Source organism: Triticum aestivum, chromosome 1B, assembly GCF_018294505.1.
Source record: "Triticum aestivum cultivar Chinese Spring chromosome 1B, IWGSC CS RefSeq v2.1, whole genome shotgun sequence".
In the NCBI taxonomy this organism is placed as follows: domain Eukaryota; kingdom Viridiplantae; phylum Streptophyta; class Magnoliopsida; order Poales; family Poaceae; genus Triticum; species Triticum aestivum.
The window spans coordinates 69,487,552-69,503,416 of record NC_057795.1 but is presented as its reverse complement, the minus strand read 5'-3'; positions in this window follow the sequence as shown (position 1 = coordinate 69,503,416).

Below are 15,865 nucleotides of genomic sequence, written 5' to 3'. Positions count from 1 at the left end.
ATCTTTGTTGCCAAGAACGGGTCCTTTCTGGAGAAAGAGTTTCTCTCGAGAGAAGTAAGTAGGAGGAAAGTGGAACTTGATGAAGTACTACCTCTTGAACCGGTAAGTAGCACAGCTTAGGAAGTTGTTCCTGTGGTGCCAGCACCAACTGAAGAGGAAGTTAATGATGATGATAAAGGTACTTCGGATCAAGTTACCACTGAACTTCATAGGTCTACAAGGACACGTTCCACACCACAGTGGTATGACAACCCTGTCCTGGAAATCATGTTGTTAGACAACAGTGAACCTTCGAACTATGAAGAAGCGATGGAGGGCCCAGATTCCAACAAATGTCTTGAAGCCATGCAAGCCGAGATAGAATCCATGTATGAAAACAAAGTATGGACTTTGACAGACTTGCCCGATGATCGGCGAGCGATAGAAAACAAATGGATCTTTAAGAAGAAGACGTACGTGGATGGTAATGTAACCATCTATAAAGCTCGACTTGTTGCTAAGGGTTATCGACAAGTTCAAGGGGTTAACTACGATGAGATATGGCAGAAGGACGTCAAAACGACATTCCTTAATGGCTATCTTAAGGAAGAACTGTATATGATGCAGCCAGAAGGTTTTGTCGATCCTAAGAATGCTAACAAGGTATGCAATCTCCAGCGATCCATTTATGGGCTGGTGGAAGCATCTCGGAGTTGGAACATTCACTTTGATGAGATGATCAAAGCGTTTGGGTTTATGCAGACTTATGGACAAGCCTGCGTTTACAAGAAAGTGAGTGGGAGCTCTATAGCATTTCTCATATTATATGTGGATGACATACTTTTGATGGGAAATGATATAGAACTTTTGGACAGCATTAAGGCCTACTTGAATAAGTGTTTTTCAATGAAGGACCTTGGAGAAGCTGCTTACATACTAGGCATCAAGATCTATAGGGATAGATCAAGACGCCTCATAGGTCTTTCACAAAGCACATACCTTGATAAGATATTGAAGAAGTTCAATATGGATCAGTCCAAGAAAGGGTTCTTGCCTGTATTGCAAGGTGTGAGATTGAGCTCGGCTCAATGCCCGACCATGGCAGAAGATATAGAAGAGATGAGCGTCATCCCCTATTCCTCAGCCATAGGGTCTATTATGTATGCCATGCTGTGTACCAGACGTGATGTAAGCCTTGCCGTAAGTTTGGTAGGAAAGTAACAAAGTAATCCCAGAAAGGAACACTGGACAGCGGTCAAGAATATCCTGAAGTACCTGAAGAGGACTAAGGATATGTTTCTCGTTTTTGGAGGTGACGAAGAGCTCGTTGTAAAGGGTTACGTCGACGCTAGCTTCGACACAGATCTGGATGACTATAAGTCACAAACCGGATACGTGTATATTTTAAATGGTGGGGCAGTAAGCTGGTGCAGTTGCAAGAAAAGCGTCGTGGCGGGATCTACATGTGAAGCGGAGTACATGGCAGCCTCGGAGGCAACGCATGAAGCAATTTGGGTGAAGGACTTCATCACCGACCAAGGAGTCATAACCAATGCGTCGGGGCCAATCATACTCTTCCGTGACAACACTGGAGCTATTGCACTTGCCAAGGAGCCCAGGTTTCACAAGAAGACCAGGCACATCAAGCGTTGCTTCAAATCCATTCGTGAAAATGTTCAAGATGGAGACATAGATATTTGTAAAGTACATACGGACCTGAATGTGGCAGATCCGTTGACTAAACCTCTCCCTAGGGCAAAGCATGATCAACACCAGAATTCCACAGGTGTTCTATTCATCACAATGTAACTAGATTATTGAACTCTAGTGCAAGTGGGAGACTGTTGGAAATATGCCCTATAGGCAATAATAAAATTTTATTATTATATTTCTTTGTTCATGATAATTGTCTTTTATTCATGCTATAATTGTATTATCCGGAAATCGTAATACATGTGTGAATACATAAACCACAACATGTCCTTAGTGAGCCTCTAGTTGACTAGCTCGTTGATCAACAGATAGTCATGGTTTCATGACTATGGACATTGGATGTCATTGATGACGGGATCACATCATTAGGAGAATGATGTGATGGACAAGACCCAATCCTAAGCATAGCTCAAAGATCGTGTAGTTCGTTTAGCTAGAGCTTTTCCAAATGTCAAGTATCATTTCCTTAGACCATGAGATTGTGCAACTCCCGGATACCGTAGGAGTGCTTTGGGTGTGCCAAACGTCACAACGTAACTGGGTGACTATAAAGGTGCACTACGGGAATCTCCAAAAGTGTCTGTTGGGTTGGCACGAATCGAGACTGGGATTTGTCACTCCGTATGACGGAGAGGTATCTCTGGGCCCACTCGGTAATGCATCATCATAATGAGCTCAATGTGACCAAGTGTCTGGTCACGGGATCATGCATTACGGTACGAGTAAAGTGACTTGCCGGTAACGAGATTAAACGAGGTATTGGGATACCGACGATTGAGTCTCGGGCAAGTAACGTACCGATTGACAAAGGGAATTGTATACAGGGTTGCTTAAATCCTCGACATCATGGTTCATCCGATGAGATCATCGACGAGCATGTGGGAGCCAACATGGATATCCAGATCCCGCTGTTGGTTATTGACCGAAGAGGCGTCTCGGTCATGTCTGCATGTCTCCTGAACCCGTAGGGTCTACACACTTAAGGTTCGGGGACACTAGGGTTGTAGATATATGAGTACGCAGTAAACTGAAAGTTTTTCGGAGTCCCGGATGAGATCCCGGATGTCACAAGGAGTTTCGGAATGGTCCATAGGTAAAGAATTATATATAGGAAGTCAGGTTTCAGCCATCGGGAAAGTTTCGGGGGTCACCGGTATTGTACCGGGACCACCAAAAGGATCCTGGGGGTCCACCGGGTGGGGCCACCTATCCCGGAGGGCCCCATGGGCTGAAGTGGGAGGGGAACCAGCCCCTGGTGGGCTGGTGTGCCCCCCTTGGCCCCCCTGCGCCTAGGGTTGGAAACCATAGGGGTGGGGGCGCCTCCACTTGCCTTGGGGGGCAAGCCACCCCCTTGGCCGCCGCCCCCTAGGAGATTGCATCTCCTAGGGCCGGCACCCCCCTAGGGGCCCTATATAAAGAGGGGGAGGGAGGGCAGCCGCACCCATGCTCTTGGCGCCTCCCTCTCCCTCTGCTACACCTCTCCCACTCGCAGACGCTTGGCGAAGCCCTGCCGAGATCGCTGCTGCATCCACCACCATGCCGTCGTGCTGCTGGATCTTCATCAACCTTTCCTTCCCCCTTGCTGGATCAAGAAGGAGGAGACGTCTCCCTGACCGTACGTGTGTTGAACGCGGAGGTGCCATCCGTTCGGCGCTAGGATCTCCGGTGATTTGGATCACGACGAGTACGACTCCCTCAACCCCGCTCTCTTGAATGCTTTCGCTCTTGATCTACAAGGGTATGTAGATGCAATCCTCTGTCTCATTGCTAGATGAACTCATAGATTGATCTTGGTGAAACCGTAGGAATTTTTTTATTTTCTGCAACATTCCCCAACAAACACATCGCAGTACCAATCAGTTGAAGGCAGGAGGAGTAAGGACTTCCAACAGCGGCTTGAACTAGTGTGCTCATGCGCTTCATCTTGCTGATGTGGCAATCCTTGAAGATTTGCACTGCATTCGGTTCAGGTTCTTTTTGGTCCACACGGGCTTTCCTGTGTATTTGGAACAAGTCAATATAGATACGATAATATGGAACACAAAAAAGAAGGAAGTAGAAGCTATTTACAAGTGCCTCCCAGTGTGCAATATAGCTACGAGATCATGTTGTCTATTGGAATTTCACTTTAGAACGGTTGGTTTTGTTCTTCAAATAGTTAACCTAGAACAAGATACACTTGTAAGGCACATACATAAATACAAGTTCAATATGTGGTTTGATCAAATACATATAGCCTACCTGATACTTTGGATCAGACCAGTATTTTAACAAGGGCTGTCCAGTCTTCATCTGTAATATATTCCACTGGAGATGTTTGGGCGATTTCATTGTTAGCCATGCCTTAAAAGTGAGATTTTCTAAGGTGGTACTGATACTGTCGCAGAGCAGACTGAAAAACATGAGTGCATGCTTTTTTAGTTGCATCATCTTTCGGATCCAACTTGAACCTCATCTGTTGAAAAAAGAATGTGAGTCTTATTAGGAGGAAGCTAGAAAGTATGGGACAGAGCAAGACAATATTACTAATTGCGATGAATAACATTACTTACGGATAAATGGTCAAGGAAGGTGTTAAACTGGGTATTGTCTTTCTCATTCCTGTACTAGATCCACGTTGGGAGGATACGTGCATGACACCTAACGGCAATGGCTGCCTCTGATGGCTGACTCTGTAGCATCACGTGGCCTTTTTAAACCTGCCTCAGAATGGATCTCTATTCTTCCTCCTTTAGATTTTGTTAATCTGTCAAGCATTATCCCTTATGTTTGTTTCCGCTTGCGCCGTGGTGCTAGTTCAACAACGAATATGGAAAGTGTTAGTGTACATCAAACTGTGAGAGTACATATAAAGGAGCATGCAACTGCAACTTGACTCGGTCAGGTACCGTCTTGGTGTTGATGCTCATGAGTTTCATCTGATCTTGCCAAGTCCTGTTGTGTCAGCAGTGCTTCAGAAGTAGTGTTAGGTGTGAAGGCAGCTTGGGAACTGGCCAGTTCCGGAGCAAACAAATGAGTAACTGGTTGAGATCCTGGTACAGTTGAAGCGCATGCTGCAGCTGGTGGAGCAGGTGATACTGTGTTTGTAGACTTAGCCGGTGGACTTGGACCTTCTACCACACTATAAGTACCAATAGAATCTCGACAGCAGATCCTTTACCGTTTCACCCGACGAGTAACAACACTCCCTACTATATTATTTTCCTTGCTCTTTTTTGACTTTGCCATGTCAAGCTGTACCCACAACACAAAAGAATAAAATCACTCTTCAGAACTGATTGATGCATGATACAGACAAGCAATACTTTGATGTAAGACAACCATATGAGGATGGAATATGTAAGAAAAACATGACGGCATGACATATTCACAGCTACGATGTGCAAACTAAGCAGAAGGATTTTCAAGAAAATAGAAGTAATGCAAGCTAGACACCATATGAAAGATGCAAGCAATATTACTCTGCCAAGTTAAAAGTGTCTTGTCATAAGTGGCAATTCGAAAAATTAGAAGCAGTACAACATAGAAATCAATGCAAGATGCAACCACTATCAAACTGCCATGTTAAAAGCATCTAATCATGAGTGACTGATGCGGGATACACAACAACAGTACTTTGATGTAAGATATGATAGATAGATGCCGTGTATTCTAGACACAGAAAGCCATGTCATATGCACATGTATAACGTATAAACTCAGCAGGTGCAATTTAATCAAAATAGAAGAAATACAAGCTAGACAGCATATGCAACATGAAACCAATTATCACACTGTCAACTTAGAGCAAGCACCTGCGATGGTGGAGTACGGGAGACGAACTCATCATGTAGACTTGGGACTTCAACTTCATTAGCAGTAGCAGTGGCAAATCTAGAGAGTCTCTGTTTGCGTCGGTGCGGAGGACCACCAACATCCCCTAACTTACTCTTTTCCTTCCTATTTTCTTATGTTGCCTTATGAAGTCAAAACCACAAGAAGATGAGTAAAATTAGCTATGCATAACTGGTTGATGCATGTTACAGACGAACACTACTTTGATGTAAGGCAAGCGCAGGATAGGAGGATGGAATATATACAAAAAAGACAGTGTTTCATATTCACACGTATGATAGGAGGATGGAATATGTATGAAAAAACTATAAGCGGAAGGCATTTCAACAAAATTAGAATAAATGAAAGCTAGGCACCATATGAACACGCAACCAATATCACTCTATCAGGTAAAAAGTGTCTCATCGTAAGTGCCATTTCAAGAAATTAGAAGCAGTACAAGCTAGAAGACAATGCAAGATGCAACCTACATCACAGTCCCAAGTTAAATGTGTCTTATGGGTAAGTGATCGTTGCAGGTATAAGTTGTAAGCTACGTAGATGCAATTCAACATAATCAAAAGCAATAAAAACTAGACATCGTACGGAAAAAGCAACCACATATAATAGTTCCAAGTAAGAGCAAGCACCTGCGATGGTGGAGTAGGGGATATGTGCTCATCATGTACACGTATGTTCTAGAAATAGGAACACGTGTCATATTCACAGGCATTATGTGTAAAGTAAGTAGATGCAATTCAAGTTAGAAGCAATACAAGCTAGACATCATACGCAACATGCAACCACATATAATAGTGCCAAGTTAGAGCAAGCACCTGTGATGGTGGAGTAGGGGAGATGTGCTCATCATCTACACAGCTACGTTGATTATCTAGCCTTGCGTTGTCTTGCGAATCTTGTTGGGAGGATGGTGGAGTAGAATATGTAGAGAACCTCCATTTCAGTTGCTCGGAAGCACCACCATCATCCAATGCCTTGCCAATTTCCTTTAGCTTTATTGATTTTTCATTATGAGGTCATACCAACAAGAAAAAGGAATATCATTCGCTCCTTAGAACTCATTCATGCATGATACAGATGAACACTACTCTGATGAAAGGCAAAGTCATGATACAAGGATGGAATATGTACGAAAAAATGGACGGCTTGACATATTCACACCTATGATTTGGTAACTAAGCAGAAGGCACTTCAACAAATTAGAAACACTGCAAGACACCATATGGAAGGTGCAATCAATATCACTCTGCCAAGTTAAAACTGTCTCGTCATAGGTGGCGTTCATCAAACTAGAAGAAATACATGGTAGAAATCATATCACGAAAAAGGGTTTCCCCCTCCACTTTATATTATAAAGCATACCACCAAGCATCCAACACAACAGTTTCACGTACAAAAAGTCATAGAGTCATGCTAGAAATCATATTCAAGACGCAAACCAATATCACACTGCCAACTTAAAGGTGTCACATCATAAGTGACTGATGCATGATACACAAGAAGAGTAGCTTCATGTAAGAACATGGTGTTATATAGAGATATAGTATGTACCAAAAACAGGAAAGGGTGTCATATTCACATGTATCATGTGTAAGCTAAGCAGATGCAGTTTACACTAATTAGGAGCAATACGAGTTAGACACCATACGCAACATGCAACCAGATATCACACTGCCAAGTTAGAGCAAGCACCTTGGATGGTGGAGTAGGGGAGAGGAGACTTGGACCTTGTAATGCACTATCAGTACAAGGAGAATCGGTATAGATGCTCTGTTTACGTTTCTGCAGAGGACCACCACCATCGCCTTCCTTACTCTTTTCCTTCCTCTTTCTTGATTTTGCCTTGTCAAGTCAAACCCACAAGAAAAAGGAATAAAATTTGCTCTTCAGAACTCATTGATGCATGATACTGACGAACACTACTTTCATGTAAGGCAGCCGCATGATAGGACGATTGGATTATGTATGAAAAATAGGACGACATGACATATTGACATGTATGATGTATAAAGTGTAAACTAAGCACAAGGTGCTTGAACTTGTTAGAATCGATGCAAGCTAGAAACCATATGAAAGATGAAACCAATATCACTCTGCCAAATTAAAAGGGTGCCCTAACAAATGTATTTGACCAAATTAGAAGCCATACATGGCAACAGGCTAGAAATAATATGCAATATGCAACAAATAAAGGTGACTCATAGTAAGTGATTGATGCAGGATACAGAAGAGAGGTAGTTTCATGTAAGAACAAGGTTAACATATAGATGCAGTGTGTACCAAAAATAGGAAGGCATGTCATATTCGTAGGTATAGTGTGTAAACTAAGCAGATGCAATTTACCCTAATTAGAAGCATTACAAGCTAGACACCGTATGCAACATGCAACCACATATCACACTGCCAAGTAAGAGCAAGCACCTGCGATGGTGGTGTGGGGGAATTGAAGTGATGAACTAGAGAGCTACGTTGACTATCTTCATTTAGCCTTGCTGTTTCTTGAGAATCATGTGGGGAGGATCACACTTCACTCTTTAAACGAGTAGGGCGTCTCACAGTAACCCACCTGGGTGACTGTCTCATCATAAGTGATTGACGAGGGATACAAAAGAGCATTAGTTTGATGTACGAACATGGTTAATAGACATATGTAGTATGTATCAAAAACAGGAAGGCATGTCATTATGAAATGTATAATGTGTAAAGTAAGCAGATGCAATTTAACCAAATTGGAAGCAATACAAGCTAGACACCATATGCAACATGCAACCACATTTGACAGCGTGAAGTTAAAGCAAGCACCTAGGATGGTTGTGTGTGGCAATTGAGATCATCAACTGCAGAGCTACATTTACTGTCTCCAACTGCTGACACTGCACCCATTAGAGCGCTGAAACGCATAGTGCTTATATTGGAATTACATTGGAGCGACTTCTGTCTTCTCTTTTCTGCATTCATCAACACTGCGTCAGAGTCTGAAATACCCATGCATAAAAAAACAATAGTGTGACTATGGGTGAAGTGTGTGCACAATTAGTATAGTATAAAGGTAGCAGATAGAAGGTCGGTGAGAAATAAATGACGGGAGACATATGATAGCTCTACAACATGCATGGCACACTAAATTACTACATGATTCTATGAAAATAACAGTCGACTGACAGCAAATAGGTCAGTCCATTTTTTCTGCACCGTCTGATGTACAAAGAATGGGCAGATCACCTTCATCTACCTCCAGCTAGTCAGTGTTGACGATCTTCCTCGAAACGCCGGCGACCACCGGCCCAGTATTCCTCCCCTGCCTGCGCCCTCCCCTCGACCTCACCGCACCGCCGTGCTTGGCACCGCCCCCCGGACATCCATCCAAGCCCCGCCGACCTCCAGATCAGGAGCAAGCAGCTCCTGCACTCCACACCCCTCTGATAGACACCGATGCGCCACTTCCCCAGGGAATAGGCGGAGTAGGTGCTCCGCTCGCCTAAGTGGGTGCTGCTTCTTTTAATTGCGGTTCGACTGACCCTGAATTGAAATCTAGGCGGCCTACTGACCTCTAGCAAAGGTGAAATAGTAAAAGGGAGGAAACCTTGTGCATTTAGTGTCACGAAGAAGATGCAGTAAGAAGCGCTCAACTAGTTTCTTTCATGGGATGAATACGGTTTGAGCAGTGACATAAGATTTGCATGAATAAGGGAAGAGGAGTACCTCTTTCTGCTGGCAGTGCTATGTCCTCGTTCTGTTTTTCCGACGATCTTATTGTCGTTCGCCGGAAACCAGAAGTTGTGGAGGACGGTGCAGCCTTGGATGAACCCATGGCCAAGTTGTTGAGTGTGGTGCGGTGGCCGTCTGTCGGCGGCGGGGAAGCAGATCCGAGGCGGTGAACGACGGCGTAGCAGGAACAGCTCCGGTGTGGTGGACGGTTGCGACAGTGGAGCCGCAGCAGTGAGGTGTAGGACGGCGTGGTCGGAGTGGTTCTGGTACGGCGCACGTCGGCGTCGGCATCGTGGAGGCAGCTCTGCCTTGGCTTCAGCTGCGAAGTCCTTGAGGGTGTTGCGGTTGCGGTTCCGTTGGAAGACGACGTCGGGGTACCGGCTCCGGCGTGATGGAGGAGGGCGGCGGTGGATTGGCCGCTATGGGGTGGGGGACGGAGGAGGCTGGGGTTTCGCGGCTGGTGGAGCGGTCGTTTTCGCGCCCACGGAGTATGAATGGGGAAACAGAGGGAGGCGGGGAACTAAGGGGGAACAATGTTTCGGTTTGAGACGTGCTTGATTGAAATTTGGGGAAAGTTAAAAACTTTTCCCCCATCTAAAATTTCAGACATATTGCGGGTTTGGGGTAGGACAGTCATGTCAGGTGTCCCAAATGTGGGCGGGATAGATTTCGGCCGAGCGCATGGGTGTTTAGGCGCCCACGGCGTATGAATGCTTCTCGAAGGCGGTTGAGACTGGCGTCTTGGTGAAGTTACAAACCTACCCCGGTTTAGACCTTTGTACATCGAGACGATAGGCTACATGGGCCAGAGTCATGACAGTAATTTCCTACCACCAAACATTAGTCTCGCGCGGTTTCGGGTGACCATAGGCCTATTTGGTGCTTCATTCAATATTTGGGAGTAGAAGCATTAACGTTTTCGGTTCTCTTGAAATGAACTTTCAGGATTTGTCAAACTTCACAAATCTTTACTCTTGAAAATCCTAAAGCTACGATTATTTTGGAATGGAGGGGGTACATTTGAATATACATTGTACATGAGTATATATTAAAAAATATGCAACTTACCTTAGTTCATGCATGGTTCCAGATATAATCTCCTTCCTTGCAGAAAATAAAAAGTTAGATATGCGTATGAATATATATAGCATGTTCAAACTCACAACAAAGATTGCTGCCCCCTTTTACATCTGATTTACAAATACCATTATCTCGGGTTCAAATAGATGAATGCACTTCCTATGAATTCGAATGTTCGAAACCCCCTTTATGTTGAATTCGACATGTATTCTATTTCATAGCTAGCAATTTGGAATGTATCCATGCAAGTGAGAAATGTATAAAGAGCTTAAAACTAACAGCGTGGAGTGCACTAATTAATGTTTATATATGAATTTCAAACGCATCCATTTCCTGTATTTCAAACCGCTCTCACTCTATGGATCGATTATATGAAATAAACACATGCACATGCTAGAATTCAATAGAGTATGGGCGTCTGATAGACCGATTTTTGTCCATACGCAATTTGCAAAATTCATGATCTCATCCAAAAATAATAATGCCATTTATATTTTAATTTAATGCATAGAACCGCCTTTTACACGTAGATGCACTATGCCTCGCCCCGTTCTCACAAACGTGTTATATCTCTCTCTAAATAACGCATAAGTGCACACACTTTATATGCATCGGCATTTCTCTTTCACACATTCTCACAATCTCTCTCAGGGTGTCGAGGTGTCTCACGCACGTGCTATCTCTGTCTCTCTCTCTCTCTTTCTGACTACTATGCACTACTAGGGAAAATCCTATACACAAAATCTTACCAGCAACGCGCTTTAAAATCAGGCGCTGCTGCTACTTAGCAGTAGCGTTCGCTTTCAAAACTCACTGCTGGTACAAGTTTATCAGTAGTGCACACACCCTAGGACGCGCTACTGCGAAAATTCCCATGACGCCGCCGCGAGGCCAATTATAGCAGCAACGCGTTAATGCAAAGGGCGCTACTACTACGGATCGTAGTAGCAGCGCATTTACGCAATAATCGCTACTACTAAGGTTACTACAAAAATTTAGTCCCACCTCGCTCCGTGAAGAGAGTTTGTACCACCTTAAATATGTTACTTCTACAACTTTCACAAGCACTTGGTCTTCATCGAACTCTATGAGTAGGATCCATGGCCGTAATAGGAATCCTCGCCTGTTCCTAAACCAACCAACAAGGATTCCTATTGACAAATCAGATTGTACACAAAAAGACAATTGATGATCAATGTATTTTTTATGTCTATGTCTAACATAGCAGTAGCGCGTTCTCGTCCAAAGGCGCTACTGATAGGTCGCTTAGCAGTAGCGCATTTTGCTATAGCGCGCTAGTGCTAATCCATTCCATCTCGCCCCCCTCCTCACCTATCCAATCCAGATCACACTCACACACACACTCGATCTCCCTCTCGTCGCCCCTCCTCCGATCTGCACTGCCGTCACCTCATCCTCCTCGCTGGACTAGGTACCGGCCTCCTCCTCCGTCCTCCCTCCACTCGCCGCTGGCCGGCCCCTCCTTGCTCTGCCTTCCTCCTCCATTCTCCCTCCACTCGCCGCCGGCCAGCCCCTCCTCGCTCCGCCTTCCTCCTCCATTATGCCTCCACTCGCCGCCGGCCAGCCCCTCCTCGCTCCGCCTTCCTCCTCCGTCCTACACTCTTCTCCCTCCTCGAGTCGCCCCTCCTTCTCCCTCCTCCCTGCTACATTTTGATTTATTAGGCTAGTTCATATGCAACATTCTGATTTAGTTGATATGATTCAATTGATTTAGTAAGCTAGTTGATTTAGTTGATTTAGAACATTTTGATTTAGTTGATTTAGTAGGCTGGTTGATTTAGTTGATTTAGTAGGATAGTTGATTTAATTGATTCAGTAGGCTAGTTAATTTAGTTGATTTAGTAGGCTAGTTGATTTAGTTGATTTAGTAGGCTAGTTGATTTAGTTGATTTAGAACATTTTGATTTAGTTGATTTAGTATGCTACTGGATTTAGTATGCTAGTTGATTTAGTTGATTTAGGATGCTTTGCTCATATTGCTTTAGGAAAATATCACATGCTACTGTTTTTCTTTCCTGTGAAGTGAATCATTAATCCTTTGCTCATATTGCTTTAGGAAAATGGCGCCACCACCAGCACCACTATGTCGACTGTGCAAGTCAAGGTGCGCCAGCAGCCTTGCAACTGGCAAGCTGTTTGGCATCTACTTCCAGCTGAGTTTTCGTCATGCGGCGGTAAGAAATTAGATGAAATGTAACAACTTTTTTAGTTTTAGTGTTGGCATTACTGCATTGTGTCATTTTTCTTTTCTTACACAAACCGTCCCATGTAATGTGAGGTTGACATTCAACAAGCTGATAGGAGACACTGTGACATTTGAGGCTCCTGGGGGGCCGTACACTATGGAGGTCGAGAAAGGACGCAATATGTCGCAGATTGGAGGAGATGGATGGGCCCGTTTCCTCGCCCGCATGCGTCTTACTGGTGGTGAGTTGATCAGCTTCTCCTCCAGAGCAGAAAGACCCAAGCTGGCTGTCATTTATCTCAACCTGGTGGAAGATGGTGAAGATGACGAAGATGATGAAGATGACGAAGATGATGCAGATGAAGAAGATGATGAAGATAATGAGGACCCACTCGATGAAGATGATGAGAACCCACTTCATGAAGCCATCGTAGCTCAAAGAATGAGGCTGAGCGAGGAGGAGGTATGCAACCTATGGGACATAATTCCACCACGTGCTGACTTTGTCGGGGTGCCATTCGTGACCCGCCTGACAAGTACCAAGGTCGATCGACATGATATGGTATGTTATACTTACAAATGCAAATTATCCGATGATATGCTTAGTGTAGAGTCCAATGATATGTTGTGTGAAATCTAGTGGTTGATATGCTTTAGTGTAGAGTCTAATCACATGCTTATTAGTGTAGAATCCAAGGAACTATTAATAGTGTAGATAATCCATATATACTTATTAGTAGAATTCATGATTAATTAGTACAAATGCATAGTACTGTGTCTTTTGATAATGTAGAAATCTAGACTTAATAGAAATATATTTGAAAGAGTATGTGTGAGGCTATTTATTAATTGATATGTTTTTCTTATTCAGAAATTGCCAAAGAACCTATCTGTGAGTTGTGGTATCGAGCCTGATGAAGAAGGCTCAGCTGGACTACGCCTTAGCGCAAGGGGCTCCGTCACCACCTGTACTTACCGCATGGACACAGCCGGTCGCACACACTTAAACTCGGTTGGGTGGAAGAGATTCCTCGTTCGCAAGAATCTTCGTGTTGGACAGGCCATCCTAATTACTATCAAGAACACCCACCGCCCAGTCTTGAGGATGATGATCGTCGTCGATATCATCTAGAACTACATATGTGTGTGTGGCTATATCATCTAGAACTACATATGATGATCATCGTCGATATCATGTAGAACTACATATGATGATCATCGTCGATATCATCTAGAACTAAATATGATGATCGTCGTCGATGTCACCTTGTACTGCTTGAGGATGCATGTTGAGTATATGTGAAATTGTTATCTAGTACTCCCTCGGTTCCAAATTACTCGTCGTGGTTTTAGTTCCAATTTGAACTAAAACCACGATGAGTAATTTTGAACCGAGGGAGTACTACCTAGTACCTATAATGCTTTACGAAGTTGATATCTAGTAGTACCTAGTATATGGAACTTGCAGTTAATTGAAGCTAGAGTGGGGAAATGGTGAAAGATATAACAGTAGCGCGGGCTCAGGAAATCGCTACAGCTAACTAATAGCAGCGGTTCAGAAAACGCGCTGCTGATATAGTCAATAGTAGTAGCACGGGCGCAGACAGCGCTACTACTAACAGTTAGCTGTAGCACCTTATTGGTAGCGCCGGTGCCCGCGCTGTTGATAGCCTCAAAACCCGCGCTACTACTAGGGTTTTCCGTAGTAGTGATGTACCACTCTTTTCACTAATCTCAGTTGGAAAATACTATTTCTCTCACATGCGTATATACACACGCACGGTCTCTACTAGCCCTCTATACGCACATATATGTGCCTACGTATCTCCCACACGCACATTATCTTTAGGCCTCTCTCGCACACATTGCCCCCCCCCCCCGACAAACCTCTCTCTTAGTAGTTGGCAGATATGAATTCATCATATTATTCGGTAGGATATCCCTGGCTGTTAGGCTGGATGGTAATACGAGGCAAAGTTTTACCCTAGTTTGGATCGGACCCTTGCAGTTGAAGAAAGAGCCTACTCCTGGTATTGTATATTAGTGATAGGGGTGTGTACAAAGTACACATGAATACCAGGCATTGTGCGTGTGTGTATACTATCAACGAACTAGCCCCCAAGCTTGTATAACATACTAAGGGCCTAGGGTTACAAATCATATATAGTCAGCTTGTCACCAGTGGGGATAAAGTCCTCCGCGACTCTGGTAGCTTCGTGATGTACGCCGAGTCCTCCACATGGGTCTTCGTATAACACGTCTCGGTCCAACCTATTTGTGGCGCAGGATGGAACCAACCCATGAGTCTTCATGTTGACCCACCACAACTAGAAATGATGTGCCCACCACACCACACACGCAATCGGCCACTAAGAAAATAAGCATATACAGTAGTACAACGGTATCTAGCTCACGATACGTCTCCATATTTTGTTGATGACACTGACGGACTTTGCATTTGATGCGTGCTCCGTATTTTGTTGACGACATTTACGATCATTGTATTTGAAACGAAAGCACGATATGGTCACTGGACTTCAGAATAAGCTCATCACGGTCACCACATACATTTTGTCGTGCTAACCAACATGTGGTTGGATGGTTAGGAGGACAGTCGTTTCTCGAGCCCACCAAGTTTAAAGTCCCGGTGCTCGCATTTATCTTGTGTTAATTTCAGTATTTTCCGGCGATGCACGTTCAGTGGGAGGAGACGTTCCACTCGACTACGAGGTACCTATGGTGACTTCCTAAAATCTCAAGATCATATATGCTGGCCCACTCTCTCAAAGGTGCTCATAGGGGTAGGGTTCGCGTGTGTGCGCTTATAGCGGTGAGTTCTTGCGCGTATATATGAGCCCTTGCGTCTGTACCATGTTAAACAAATACATGTCATGATTATACTGTCACTGGCTTACCCGTACAACTCTGTATTTTGTTGATGACACAATCAATTGACCAGTCAAACGTTCCACGCAGCGCAACTAGTGTTGCACCATCGGGGCGCGTAACCGTGGGGCCCACCTGTCAGCCCATATATGAAAGAAAGAAATGGTAGTTTGAGTTTGTACTGTTAATAAAATAGGAGTACATTTTAGGGTGATCATGCATACGGTCACTGGCTCACCATACAGCTCCGTAATTTGTTGATAACACGATCAATTGACCAGCCAAATGGTCCACATTCAGCAGCACACATCACCATTGGGCCCACCCGTCAGCGCGTATATGAAGGACAAAAATGGTAATAAATTAGTGGTGTGGGTATTCGAAGTCGTGAGACCTCTGGTTGGCAGTCACCGGCGGTTGGAGGGGGGCGTTCATTGGGCGGTGGGGTGGGGATCGCCGG